Here is a 14,767-nt window from a genome sequence, read left to right on the forward strand (position 1 = left end):
CAACTACATCTATAGCTTTATTTTTCAAACAGAAAGAAAAAACCTGTCAAATTTGAAACTTCTGAGGTAGATATATGGGCACCTGTTATTTCTGTACCTTTCTGCATGTTTGAAATAGTTCATAATTGATCATTTAAATTATATTTAAAGTATTATATTGCAATCTTTCTACATCAGACATATTTCCTGGAATCCCATCAAGTCAGTGCAACAGCCCATAGCTACACACTTAAGATTCTCACCACTTGAGTTCTTTAACACTGTATACGTAGATAAAATTTGCAACATGTTGGGGACCTGGGTGAATTTCCATTTAAATAGCAACATTCAGCCTTCTGGTCTTCTCCTGTTGTTCTAATTACTTACCTGGAGAAAGTGTTTCCTCATTTTCTAACCTATCCTGCCACAGACCTCTGCTGTGCCTAGTTAGACCCTGGCTAAGGAAAACATCTGTAGACTGCATGATAATGATAGCAGAAATTACTTCATGGCTCTCTGTGAAGATTTATGCATGTATCCACAGATGTGCCTATTGCTACAAAAGGAATGAAACACAATGTGTAATAGGTAGAAAGATATTGCCAGCACTTTTCCATTATCTATGGAGGGATTTATCTACAACCCAATATTAATCTCTGGGTAGAATCCTCAAATGTATTTCTCACCTTTTTTCTCCTGCTGCTAAGTTGTGTGTGAGGAGTACACAGGCTAATCCTAAACAGCCTAAGCAAAGCATAATTAAGGATGCAAATACATTGGCCATACATTCCACATACCAATATGTATTATATTGGCTAATCAGCTAATCTAGATTTTATTCCTTTATTTCCGTGGGTAATTAAGAGTTTTCTGTTTCCACTATTAACTCCCTCATTTATATATAGCTGTCCTTTTAAATTTAAAAGAAATCCTCATTTTTTAAAGTATTACATATATCTTTCCCCCCCCCCATTGACCTCTTCTAGCCCACCCCTTCCATAATTTTTTATTCAACCAAAAATGGAACTTGTTGTACACAAGAAATACCAAGTTTTAGGCTTTTTTCATGTCAACTTTCCAGATCTCTGGGTCTCCCACTTGTGACATACTGTCCCAGAAAATTGTAAAACCATTTAATTGGTTCTAAAATGGAGAATTCAAACCCTGTGCTGAGTTTGGTGATGAAACTAATATTTTACAAAGCCTAGCCCAGCAGCAGCTGCCCCGTGGGATTTGGGAGGGAGAGCAGCAAGTCAATCTGGAATTTAGAGCTTTATTATAAGGAAGTGCTAACTCTTCTGGTTCTTCTTATAAACAGAATAAAGGGGGAACTTACCCATGAGCGCTTTAACCTTGTGCATGTTCAATATCTTCATGAAATGCAGTATCTTATGATCCTTTAAATAACAAATGACCTTATTCATTTTTATGGGGTCATTAAGGCCTCTAACAGTCCAGGTATAAATCCCAGCCACTACTGCACATCTTAATTTGCTATTCATATGTGAATCTCTTTGGTTCTCAATTACTCTACAACAGCAACTGGCTCATCAAATTATCCCCATCGAAACTTGTCTATTAAAGACATTGCAGTTTATATCTTAGGGCCTTAATTAAAGTCACAATACTTGATAAACCTTGAGCAACTAGTAAGTGGAAACTAACAATTAGTACCAGCCATCTCAGTTGAGATCAGCTCTACTGCTGGCTACATGACTAAGCAAAAGGAAATTAGTACACCAGAGATGGTCCCCATGCCAAATATGTGTAATGTTCACGCCTGGGTTGCAGCCAAAAGAACTTGGCATTAAAATATGATTAGCTAAGTCTTTATATAGATATCTGTACCATGTCTGATAGCCCTGTGGCTTCTCAGCCTTTATCATGCTCATTACTGTTTTCATCATCCTATCATTGGGTATCTGTGGAGACAGTGTTGTAAGACCATCTCTTTGAGCTTTTTTTCTTCTGAAAAAACCTACAGCTTTCTTTCTTTCTTTCTTAACAAAGCACGGGTCACATTATTCAACTATATTCTGTATATACCGCCCTCTTTGTGCCCCCTATTGTCTAGATGATCACAATATCTGAAGCTTGAGGCATGGTGGGAAGCACACAGATTGATTTGGTGAATCTAAGAGATACTCGAAGGACTGAAGGCACTGAGCCATGTCTCCCAATTAGCCACCATACTATTCTGAGATCAGAATAGTATGAAGGCAACTGGAGAAAGTTTATTTCAGTTCCCTGTCCTGGAAATGAGCCTTTTTCAGCTGGAAATGTGTTAATAGTGGCACTTTGCAATAGGCATTAGGAGAGGAAATCTTAGAATGACCCTCTGTTGGTCAGCATTGCATCCCCACTTTCTTATTCCCATTCCACTGAATAGCTAATGGAATGGGATATTGCTTGAAGGAGCCTCAGCAGACTTGATGAAGCATCTCAAATGCCTTTTTTCTAATTCGCTTACCTTGTGATTTTCCAGGAGTTCTTGGCAATGGAAGAAGTGTGATGTTTCAGCAGTCCTCCCTGAAAACACTGTTTCAGCTACTACAGCTGATACAATTGGGGATGATTTTGTAATCTTTAGCCTCCTCTCTTTTACCCTTTGCCAGAGAGTCATGTGGTCATGTGAAAATATTCCAAGAAACTAATCGCACGAATGTTGGGAGCTTGAATCTGGAACTTTGCTAGCACTTGGATTTATACCAAAACAGTTTCCTACTTTATCCTACCATGGTGGACAAAACCCAGAAGAGAGTTGAGTCAAATATTGTCCTGTGTCAAATTACTGCAAACCAAAAATAAGTTCTCTTTGTAGAGAATAGATTCTTATTCCCTGAACTATCCTTGAAAGTCAGTCACTTAGAAGCCATGATTTATGTGCATTAACTAGAATACCATGTTTTGTGCAGTTTGTTGATATGGTGAATCTAATCAGTGCTCCTTTGAACTATTTAAAACTAGATCTAAACTCAGAAACAAAATTATTCTGTAACTTCATATCAAAGAAAATTTTAAAGCTATAAATAAGTAGTGGCCAGGGGTTGTACATGGAAACCCTAAAGGCTCCATCAAAAAACTACTAGAATCAATAAATGAATTTGGCAATGTTGCAGGATATAAAATTAACACCCAGAAATCTATGACTTTTTTTTATATATATACATTAACAGTTAACTCACAGAAAGAGAAACAAACAAACAAAAAATCCCATCTACTATTGCAACAAAAAAATTATAATAGTCCTAGCCAATTTGGTTCAGTGGATAGAGCATTGGCCTGTGGACTGAAAGATCCCAGGTTCAATTCTGCTCAAGGGCATATGCCTGGGTTGCTGGCTCAATCTGCAGTAGGGAGTATGTAGGAGGCAGCAGATCAATGATTCTTTGTCATCATTGATGTTTCTGTATCTCTCTCCCTGTTTTTTCCTCCCTGAAATCAATAAAAAATATATATTTTTAAATTGAGATACTTAGGAATAAATTTAACTAAGGAAGTAAAAGACCTGTAGTCAGAAAACTACAGGACATTGAAAACAGAGAGAGAGAAATACATAAACAAATGGAAAATATACTGTGTTCATGGATTTGTAGAATCAACATCATTAAAATCTCCATACTACCTAAAGCAATCTATAGATTCAATGCAATCCCCATTAAAATACCAATGGCATATTTTACAGACCTAAAAAAAGTTCTCCAAAATTCATATGGAATAAAAAAAAACCTGAATAGCCACACCAATCCTGAGAAAGAAGAACAAAGTTGGAGGGATCACAATACCAGATATCAAGCTATATTACAATGCCACTGTCCTCAAATATGCCTGGTACTGGCACAAGAACAGACATTTATACCAATGGAACAGAACAGAGAATCCAGAAATTGACACAAGCCACTATGCTCAATTAATATTTGACAAAAGAGAAAATAGCATGCAATAGAATCAAGACAGTCATTTCAATAAATGGTGTTGGGAGAATTGGACAGATACATGCAAAAAAATGAAACTAGACCACCAACTTATACCATGCACAAAAACAAACTAAAAATGGATAAAGAACTGAAATGTAAGATAGGAAACCATAAAAATCTTAGAAGAATCCACAGGTAGCAAAATATCAGACATGTCTTATAGCAATATTTTTACTGATACAACTCCTAGGATAATGGAAACAAAGGAAAAAATAAACAAATGGGATTATCTATATATACAGAAGCCTAAGCAACCAAATAAATGACCAAATGACTGGTTGACTGGTCACCATGATGCACACTGACCACCAGGGGGCAGATGCTCAATGCAGGAGCTGCCCCCAGGTGGTCAGTGAGCTCCAACAGCCAACCTCCTGTGGCCCCTATCCCAGGCCAGCTGGCCTTGATAGCCCCAATTGGACCAGCTGGCCAACCTCCCATGGCCCTTTCCCTTGCTAGCTAATCTCCCTCAACTCTGATCAGTCCCAGTCGCCGGCCAGGCCAAAAGACCCCACCCATGCACAAATTCATGCACTGGGCCCCTAGTGCTATATAATAAAAGGCTAAGATGCAAATCAACCAAATGGCAGAATGACCAGTTGCCGTGACATGCACTGACCACCAGGGGGCAGACACTTAATGCAGGAGCTGCCCCCTGGTGATCAGTGCACTCCTACATGGGGAGTGCCACTCAGCCAGAAGCTCCGAGCCAGGGAGCAGGCCAAAGTTCTCAGTTGGACATCCCCCAAGGGCTCCCAGACTTCAAGAGGGTCAAGGCCAGGCTGAGGGGGAACCCCCACCCAAGTGCATGAATCTTGTGCACCGGGCCTCTAGTATTATAATAAAAAGTTTCTGCACAGCAAAACAAAACAAAACAAAACAAAAAAAAAACCATCAACAAGACAAGAAAGCCCACTGCAAGGGAGAATGTATTTGCCAGTGTTATATCCAATAAGGGCCTAACCTCCAAATTTATAGGGAACTCATACAACTTAACAAAAGGAAGATAAACAAGCCAATCATAAAGGACCTAAATAGACACTTTTTGAAAGAGGACATACAGAAGATACAGAAGTCCAAGAGACATATGAAAACATGCTCAAAATCACTAATCATCCAAGAGATGCAAATCAAAATGACAATGAGGTATCATCTCACACCTGTCAAAATGGCTATTATCAACAAACAACATGTGCTGGCGAGGATGTGGAGAAAAAGGAACCTGCATGCACTGTTGGTGGAAATGCAGACTGGTGCAGCCACTGTGGAAGACTGTATGGAGTTTCCTCAAAAAACTGAAAATGGAACTTCCATTTGACCCAGTAATCCCACTTCTAGGAATGTATCCCAAGAATACAGAAACTATATGTGCACCATTATGTTCATAGCAGCACAATTACAGTAGCTAAGATTTGGAAACAGATGAGTGGACTAAAAAGCTGTGGTACATCTATACAATGAAATACTATGCTGCTGTAATAAAGGAAGAACTCTTACCATTCACAACAGCATGGATAGATCTGCAGAGCATTATAATAAGAGAAATAAGCCAGTTGGAGAAAGATAAATATCACATGATCTCACTCGTTTGTGAATATAATAAACAACATAAACTGATTAACAAAAAATACATCCAGAAACAGAGAAGCATAGAACAGACCATCAAAACTCAGAGGGAAGGCAGGGGAGGGTGGTGGTGGGGAATAAGAGAATAACCAAAGGACATATCTGCATGCATATAAGCATAACCAATAGACACAGATACTTAGGGGGTGAAGGCACATGCTGGGGAGGGGGGTGGAGAGGCCAGGGAGACATATGTAATACTTTAAACAATAATTTTTAAAAATATTAAAATAAATAGTGGCCAAGGCACAGTAAGTAGTTCAAGAAAGCAAATGACATTCCTATTGGTACTTTAATAGTCTGGAACAACCCTCATCAAAACACCCACTGAATATAGACCCTCACTTCTCTCTATTTTAAAACTCTTTGCCTTCCTCCTACCCTCTTCTTTTTCCTATCTTATGACATTAGTAAGGAGAAGCACTCTGCTGGTTGAAAACCAATCCACTTTAAAAGTTATATGATAATTGTAAATGTAACCCTCACTCTAATAGAGTATCCATGAGGACCCAGAACTCATCAAGACAGAAAAGAATGAAACTGATCACACAGGTAGTATAACAAGTAAAGATGACAGCCCACAGAGAACTGGCAAACAAAAGGAACATCAATAAGGGAAAGGAGACAGAGGGATTCATGTGCTGTAGGAACTTATTCTTTGTCCATAAAGAAAGAATTATGTATCTTGTCAAATGGGGGCTTTAAAGGGCAGTCTGGCATTCAGCTCATGGAATCTTTGAGCCTTAGGTTCATATAACTTCAAGTTTATTCCAAAAATTAACCCTTCTTAGATAATCATTTAAACTCTGCTTGAATACCTAGGGGGACAAGGGATTCACTACTTCAAGTTGTGGCACATCCTATTTTTCTGATTGTTTTATAACAAATCAAAAGTCGGCTTCTAAATATCCTTCTATTGATCTTGGGTCTTCTCTCTAAAAGCATTCAGAAAATTTCTTCTCATTCATAGGCAATTCACTCATTATTTCAGCCCAATTACTACTAACATCCTATTACTTTCATTTGAACAATTTTTATTCTTATTTTAGAAATAAAGTGAAAAATATCATCAGTCAACCACAATCAAACATAATTAGTATGTTAAAATTGTAGTATATATTTTCCAATTTTTTATATCTTCATGTACATACTCTTTATAGAAAAATTAAGATTATAGTGTATATATTTTTCAAAGCATCTATTTTTCAGATAATAAATTATCAATCATATACATTTTCTTCTACAATATTATTTTTAATGACTGCATCATATTCTTTTGTATTGCTAGACCATAATTTATGTATTCCATTTCTTCTACTAACCATTTAGATGTCTTCTGATATAAAAAATTAAGATTCTTAGGTATTAATATATATGTGAATATCTATTGACTGCTCATTCTATGCTAGCAATTGTACAAGGTGCTAGGTTAAAAAAGGCAAAACACTTTCAAAATGAATCCTGCTCTCAAGTAGCTTACTTCCTGTAGCATAATTTGTAGTAATCTTATTGTGGTAGGTACCAGGTAATTGAACTTCCCTAGAAGTAAATAGCTGAGACAGGGGAGCCGTACATTATACATTGGCTCAGACTTTGGCTTTGCAGAATAGACCCTCTGTGTTTGAGCCTATTTCCCCACCAATATTAAAATTTTATCATTTTGTTAAGTCTTCACCATTTGATAGTTTGAGCATGAAATCACATTGTTGTTTTAACTGGAATTTTTTTAATTTCCAGTGATTTTTTTGTTAAAACAAGCTGCATAAGTCATAAAATGTTTTACTAGGATAAAAGAAAAAATAAAGTGTCTTTTCACAAGCTAAAAAATGTAATTCAAAGATAGAAAATATCTATGACCTCATTTCACCTTTTCCTTGAACTAAGTCAAATTGTTTGCTTCTTCAAATTACTGGTGTATTTTTTAGTAAGTGTTTCAAGGTGTTAAAAACAATGTTTCTTATATACCTGATTTCTCCCACTGAAAAGCCTTTGACCCCATGAAAACAGGTTTTCATAGGGTTAATTTAGTTATTCAACCTATCACAGTGACTTGGCTCCCAATTATCTTGTGGTACATATTTGTCTCAACCTACATATTATTTTAATGCAGCTGTATTTAATAGCATGTGGAGAGAGTAACTGTGTTTGGTTTTGTTTAACAGAGTATCACATGATCTGTTTAACAGACACCAGCAAGAAACAGAGCAGAATGAGTAGGTCTCAGAAAATGAGAGTAGAGAGAATTCAAAACAGGAGTCCAGGCCTCAGTAGGTTATACTGACAGGTTTCTTCTGAGGGTCTTGGTATGGCCTTTCCCAGATCTGCTTCCCTGGCTGAGATGAAGTCACGGAAAGGCAGCTAGACATTACTTCATTGCACTATCTCCATAGGTGTGTGACCCTTCAACAAACTTGCCTGGTGGCTCTCAGACATGCTAGATGCCCCAAAGTGAGAGCTAGACCAAGACTAAAGAAGACCCAGGAATCCTGGCCCAGTAATGGTTTCTCCTTGGACTGTAAGGAATTGGACAGACTTGGTTGCTGAAGGCTTCTTCCTCGATGCCCTTGGCCTACTTCTCCTTATCTTTCTGCCACACCTTTCTCTCTTCTATGAGGTAAACTAGTAACATATTTAGTCCATCTTAGATGCCACTCTTCCATGAAGCTTCTTTGAGTTCTTTCTAATGAGTGCAATGGGTCCCTCCTCTGAAGCCCCAAGGTAATAATGAACATATCTATAACATCCCTATTCAGTGGGTGTTTTGATGAAGCCTGTAATTTATGTTAGTGAACATATCTATAATATTTATTATGCTGGGCACTCTTCCTCTAACTCATCTAACCCTTACAACAAAACCAACAGAATAGTATCAATATATTATCTCTATTTTGTGAATGAAAAGACTGAGGAACAAAGAGATTAGTTAACTTTCACAAAGCAACATAGCTGATAAATGGAAAAGCCAGATTTCCAACATTGGCAGTCTGATCCTAGAATCCACTGTGCTATAGTTTTACCTCTCTCCTAAAACTATATTCAAATACCAACTTTTGCCCTAGAAATTAGGAAAATTTCAGTTCTCTGGATCCATGATAAGGAAATCATGCCCAGAGTGATTCCCCCAAAGTCACACACACACTGCCAAGGAGAGGCAAAAATGGAACTCACACCAGATATCCTGGTTCCAACTCCATGATGTTGCTCAAAGAGTGCATCAGGTATCATAGTTATATCTTACCTGGTATGTGATGTTATCATACTTATCCTCACCACTTTACTGTTTGCAAACATCTACAGCATGTATAACACATTGTCTATAAGTGCTAATCTCTTATATTTCACATTACCTATATGTACTAGTATTTTTTAATTTAATTTAATTTTTACCTGATTTGGTCAGAAATAATATTTCTGAAACAATGGCTCTGCAGAGCTGGTGTTATTTATTTTCCCTAGAGTGTTTTAAAATAAATACATGTGTTTTTTCCTTATATACTTACTAGAATATGGAGCCCACCACCAGAAGAAATAGCACCATAGGAAGAAAACACTGGTTTAGTGGATAAGATAGAAGGCACAGATTTGGAGATGGGATCAAGTGCTAGCTCAGCCACTTGCCATCTTTTGGGCTAACCACCAGAGCTCTGTTCATTCTTTAGGAGAAAAGATCAAAACTGGCTATGGGGCTCAAATGAGAAAAGAGATGGCTCTTTATGAGCACAATCATAATCATCACTATCATCATCATTATCTACTTTTGTAATCCCCATAACACCACTCTGAGCATCTGTGGGTAGTAGATACTCAATCCACCCTATTGAAGTAGAAATGTTTTCTAAGTCTGTGTATCTCCAGATATCCACTAGGAATTCAGAGAGATACAATGGAGGTTAAATTTCACTTGCTCTCTTGCATCTATGAAGTTTTGTTGCATCACTCAATTCTAATTCTTCACTGTTTCCCATAAGAAATCCAGTCACTCTCAGTATTTCTTGAGTTGGTAACTTTACTGAAGAATTGAGAGATTTATGGAATGGTATCAAATCCCAATCTGCATAGCTTCTGTCAATTCCCTGGTTTTCATTGTCATTCATATTCTCTGTATATATATCCATAAAGTATATAGATATTGATATAGGTATATGTATAGATATATAGATATAAATATAGAAATCGATATAGATATATGTATATATATATGAATATATATAGGTATCATATTTTTCTCTCTTTTCCTTTATCCTTTCTTCTGGCACCATTCTTCTTACCCACTCTTACCTTGTAAAGCCCAAACAATTATTTCAATGTTCTGATTGTAATTATAACAATAATAATAACAGCAGCTTCCTTTCAAACACATTCATCTTTTGTTCCTATAACAATTATGTAAGACAGACAAGGCAAGATCCATTTTACAGGTGAGAAAACAGAAGCTATAAACATATTCCAAGTTAGTTACAACATTTTCATAGGAAGTTGACTTTGGAACACTGGTCTCCTTATTCTGAGCCCAGTGTTTTACTTTGACAAGAAGTTCTCAAGTAATCTCCTCTATATAGCCATGGTATTTATAGCAATTGGAGAAAATGATATCACCCAAGGAAATAGTTTAGCTATGTAAAACAAGGAGGGGATACAAGGTGATGTTCTGAGGAATGCTGGCATTTAGAAATTAGCTCTGGGAAGAGAAGCCTGTAATTTATTTTGAGATAGAGTGGGCTGAAAAGTAGAACAAAACAAGAAGAGGGTGTTGTCATAGGAATGGAAAGAAGAGAATGTTCCAATATAAGTTCAATCACTATGAAAGATCCATGAGGAAGAATTCAGAGCAGAGTCCATTGGGCATAGCAAAATGGATAGTATTGATAGTCTGAGAATAGTTTCATTGGAGTGATTGGGGAGGAAAAGCCATCTAGCCATGAGTTGAAAGATGAATGGGAGATGAAGATTTGAGAATATCACAACTTGAGAGAAGGAACAAAGAAAAACAAGGCAGTAGTGGAGGGGCATACTAGTTCAAGAGAGGGGATTTTCTTTGAGATCAGAGGAAGTCTGAGTGCTGACGATCCTATATACAATAGTAAAAGGAAAATATGCAAATTGACAGAAAGGCGGAATGACCGGTTGCTATGATGCTCATTGACCACCAGGGGTCAGACTCTCAATGCAGGAGCTTCCCCATGGTGGTCAGCCGCTCAGCCAGAAGCCCTAACCGGGCTCATGGCTGGCAGTGGTAGGAGCTTCTCCCGCCTCTGTGCTAGTGCTAAGGATGTCCAACTGATGGCTTAGGTCTGCTCCCCATGGGCTCCTTGACTGTGAGGGTGTAGACCAGACCCCCTTACCTCCCCGAGTATAAAATTTCATGCACTGGGCCTTTAGAGTTAATATAATTGAAAAGGAGATGGAATGTGCAGAAGGAGAGGTTAATTAAAGACTTTGTTTTTTATCTTCAATATTTTAATCCCTTCTCTATTTCTTTCTTTCTTTCTTCTCTATTTCTGTCTGCTTCTGTCTTGCTGTGTCTCTCTATCATCTAGCTAACACACACACATGCCTTTCAAGGTTCCAGTACCTTGGTATTTGTACCCTGTCTTCTTGAAGGCCTAGCATGCAAGATTGCAATCCACAAAAGCCAGCCTGCCTCCCCTCAGGTCAAAATCTAATCTCTCTCCTTCCCAAAGCTTACTCTTCGTTAAATTATGTTTCTTTTCTCTAGAACATTTCCTCAGATGATGAAGTCCTTCATGCCAACAAATATAGATCAAAATATGAGTGATAATTCTATTCATGCCACTTCTCAAACGGTATTAACATTTGTAAAGAGATAAAATGGAAACAGTGATCACCCTGTGTATTAGTTTTTTATTGCTTCTTAACAAATTACTATAATTTAGCTGTTTAAAACAACACCTGTTTACTATTTCAGAGTTTCTGTAGGTTAGAAGTCCAGCATGGCTCAGCTGGATTCTCTGCTTAGAGTGTCACAAGACCAAAATGAAGGTGTTGGCCAGCTGGGCTCTCATCTGGAGGCTCTGGGAAGGAGTATGCTCCAAACTCATTTCTTAGAGTTATAGAACTGAGGTCTCCATTTCCTTGCTGGCTGTCACCCGGGACTGCTCTCAACTTACACAGGCCACAGGCATTGCTTGGCACATGGACTCCTCCATCTTCAAAGCCAATTAAATCTTCTCATATTTTGAATCTCTGAATTTTTTTTCTGCTACCAGCTAGAGAAAACACTGCTTAGGTCAGGCCCACCCACATAATTTCCATTTCTTAAGGTTATCTGATTTATTGGACCGAGTGTCCAATAAAAATCCTGTTCTCTGGGGGCATGTCAGGAAAGAGCAGGGCAGTACTTTAATTCCATCTGCAAAAGCCCTTCATAGCAGTATCTAGACTAGGTGACAGGAATCTTGGGGCTCATCTCCCAGGCTCTGCATCTAAAGGATACTTACTCTGAATTCTTCAATAAACCTCTCTGTTTTACCTATAGCTACATGCAATGGACACTGCCCCCCTCCCTTTACCCAAGCAGCCAAGTTTTATGCCATGTGACACTGGGGCCATCACCTTACCATAACTGATTGGCATAAGGGTGGCCTCTGTCCCATGGAATGGACTCAGTCCATGAGAGCTTCCAGTTCCTGGTTCTGATCCCTCAAGATACCCATTTGTATTTCTTGCCCTAGAATGAAAGTTAGTTACAGTGATATAAATTAGTTTCCCTTTTCTTGAAGACAATTTGAGATGATGCTTCTTACATGCAATTAAAAGAGATGTGATTAAGAGACTAGGTTACTTTCTAGTGACACTCTCACTTCAAATATTCATTTCAAAGATATTTGATATGTTCTAAATCCAACATATCATCCTAAGCAAGCACTAGGATAAGAGAAAAGAGAACCGTGTATCCATTTTGGGGAGAAAGCTGCCACTCTTAAGTTGTAGAGTGTCATTGTATTTTGGAGAGTGTAGAATACCAATAAAAAATGATAGCCCCAGAATGCCCTTCCTGTATCCATGCCCTGAGGTTCATTATTTCTCAAGCATCAGAGCCTTATTTGCCTGACACTTGCTCAACTATGTGACTTTCCTTGGCCAATAGGATGCTAGCAAACTTGACAAAAATAGAGACTTGAAAAAGCAGCAGCACATTTTTGCTTTCTCTCTTAGTACCAGTAACCCAATTAGAATAAGCCTAGGCAGCCTGCAGGAGGATGAGAGATCATATGGACAGAACCGAGCTGATCTTGCCCTACAGGTCCTGGATCCACCAGCCCCCAACCAACCCATAAAGTGAACCCAAAGAGATGCATGAACAAGCCCTACCCAGATCCACAGAATCACCCACTCCATCCATAGATCTGTGAAAAGAATAAAAGGTTGGTGTTTTCAGGAATTAAGTTTGGGGTGTTTTGTTATGCATCATAGAAAAATGATGCAGAGAGAGAATCCAAAGCCAGCTTCAGTTCTGTGAGCCAGATAATGTCTAACATATTAAAATTTGGAGAGAACAGGAAATAAATTGCCCCAGATTTATGACTTCATTCATTTGAGAGATTTCAAGGGTAAGGAGGCCTTGACTACCTCAAGTATAGCATAGCTCTCCCACTGTTCAGATTTTAACAAATCTGCCAGCTGTGTGTGTGTGTGTGTGTGTGTGTGTGTGTGTGTGTGTGTGTGTGTGTGTGTTTTGGCATCAGTATCAGGTCTTTTAATTATTAGAAAGGTACTTAAGACAAAAACATAATTATGCAGGCTATTCTTATGCACCCACAGAGAAAGAAAAGCAGAAAGTGCCAGCTGCAAACATCTGCAGTAAAAGAAGCCTTGGGACAAAGAGCAGTTTCTGATCTTGCCTTTTTCCCCTCTCAGAAAATGCCAGTCTTACAAGGCAGTAAATCAGTGGTGAGGTACTAGCCGTATAATATATACTGTCCATCTTGTGAGATATTAAACCAAGCAAGGTCCCTTTTACTCACAGTCTGCACCTGTCACCGAGTGTCCAATAAAAATCCTCTTCTCTGGGGGCATGTCAGGAAAGAGCAGGGCAGAGCCTTGCCCAAGCCTCCCTCCCACCTAGGAGTGCCCCTCAAGCAAGGCTGTCTGTGTGGTCTGCCCCCAAGGCTGTCATCAGAGGCCCTCAACTGTAAGTCCCATCTGACCCATGGCCACTGGCAATCACAAAGAACTCAGAGAAATGAATGTAAAAGTAAGGGAGCATCTGTGACACACTCTAGTTATCTCCCCTCCCAGGTGGTCTGGGATAGACCTCATCTCCCAGTGGGGGAAGATGGGCATGGGGCCAGAAGTCAGGAGACCCAAATTTAAATCTTTCTTTTGTCATTTACTCAACAAGTATCCCTGAACAAAATTCCTAACTTCCTGACAGATCTTCTGTATTATCTTCCATAAAATAGGGATAATGATGACTGTTTGCCAAACTCACAATTCAACTTGATTTTTTTACAATAAATGGGGAAAGGAGCACTCTACAACTAGACAATAAATGGAAAAAGGGACCTCTACAACTAGACATTCATTCTTCAGTCATGTGAGATCTTAGCATGGACCAGGGTGTCAAACCACCTTGATTTAAGTCTCAGGTTGCTCGACATTTATTTAAGTCAGCTTTTCTCATCTGTAAAATGGGGTTGATAATACTACTTACATGTTTTAAGAATCAAATAGGTTGTGTAAAAATAAAACCATCAGAAAAGATACATGAAACATAGAATACAACTAATGTTCATGCATTATTATTTTTTGTTATTTTAAGTATTATTAGTCTCTACTTAGTATCTATGGCATATATATGGCGCATATATATATATATATATATATATATATATATATATATATATATGTTTCAAAAGCTTGCTAAGAAGATAAATAGAAAATATATATATTTATATTCCAGGATCTCAGCTTCTGAATCCTACACCTGAAAAATTATTTAACTTACCCGTGTTCTTTACCTGCCCATTGATGTTATGATGGTATTGAGAGGATTAAGTGATGTAATCCATATAAAGTGCCTAGAACACAGCACTCATTCAGTATTAGTTACCTTCCTTTTCTGTGGTAAAAAAAATACATCACATAAATTTACCATCTTAACTATTTTTAACTATCCAGTTCAGTAGTGTTAAGTATATTCTTATTGTTGTGAAACAAATTTT

Source organism: Pipistrellus kuhlii, unplaced genomic scaffold (genome assembly GCF_014108245.1).
Source record: "Pipistrellus kuhlii isolate mPipKuh1 unplaced genomic scaffold, mPipKuh1.p scaffold_m20_p_12, whole genome shotgun sequence".
In the NCBI taxonomy this organism is placed as follows: domain Eukaryota; kingdom Metazoa; phylum Chordata; class Mammalia; order Chiroptera; family Vespertilionidae; genus Pipistrellus; species Pipistrellus kuhlii.